Source organism: Fukomys damarensis, unplaced genomic scaffold, assembly GCF_012274545.1.
Source record: "Fukomys damarensis isolate Sample0158 unplaced genomic scaffold, DMR_v1.0_HiC HiC_scaffold_2, whole genome shotgun sequence".
Taxonomy (NCBI): Eukaryota; Metazoa; Chordata; class Mammalia; order Rodentia; family Bathyergidae; genus Fukomys; species Fukomys damarensis.
In genome coordinates this window covers 39,032,240-39,033,315 of record NW_022900914.1, presented here as the reverse complement: position 1 = coordinate 39,033,315, position 1,076 = coordinate 39,032,240, and positions in this window count along the sequence as shown.

The window sequence follows — 1,076 nt, the reverse complement described above, 5'->3', positions numbered from 1 at the left end:
GAGAGAGAGAGAGAGAGACTGGAAATAAGATTGAGACCCTGGCAGGTATAGTGGCATGTGCCTATAATCCCAGCCCTTGGGAGGATGAGGCAAGAGGATTGCGAATTGGAGGTGAGCCTAGACTATGTAGCAAGGGCCTATTTCAAAAAAAATAAACAAACAACAATAAAGAAAAACTGAAAAAAGGTTGAGCCCCGTGCTTTTCCTAAAGATTCAATTATCAGGCAGCTGTGCGTGGTGGCGCACACCTGTAATCCCAGCACTCCGGAGTCTGAGGCAGGAGGATCACTGTGAGTTCGAGACCAGCCTGGGCTACAAAGTGAGTTCCAGGTCAGTCTCACTACATAGTGAGTCCCTGTCTCAAAAAACCAAAAAAAAAAAAAAAGGAAAAAAAATCTCAGGCAGCATGAGAAGTATGAGAGCCAATATCACTACGAAGAAGTGTTGAAGAAATCAGTAACAGATTTCAGATTCTTGAGTTATATTTAAATAAAATATTATGTGATATCTGGATGTAGTTAGTCATATAGATAAGAAGAAGCAAATGGCTGGAAAGCCTTCTAAGTACCAGAAAGACTTGTATCACCACCAAGATTACACGGCCAGTCTAGCCTGGGGACTCCATCACCATTCCTAAGTCTAGCATTTGCTTCCTTTTGCCCCACACATTACCCACATCAGCTTCCTGTTCCAAAGCTCCATCAGCCCTGCCTGCCCCAACAAAAGCCCCTGACACCATTCCCAGGGTGCTGGACCAGATGCCCACTAGGTCTGTCCTCCAGGCTTCAGCTGCCCTGCTACAAGTCCATTGTTTAAGTGTTGACAGAGGAGACTTCAGCTATGGGGGAATCTACTGCCTGCCAGGCAGCATCCTCCAAAGACAGCCACGATTGGAAAAGGGTTTAAAGGGGGCTGTGGCCGGGCATCATACACCTGTAAACCCAACATCCAGGAAGATGAGGCTGGAGGATCTCCACAAGCTCAAGGCCAGCCTGGGCTAGATAGCCAGACTATCTCAAAAAAACAAACAACAACAAAAAGGTGTCTGGTTCTGCCCTCTTTTTTTTTTTTTTTTT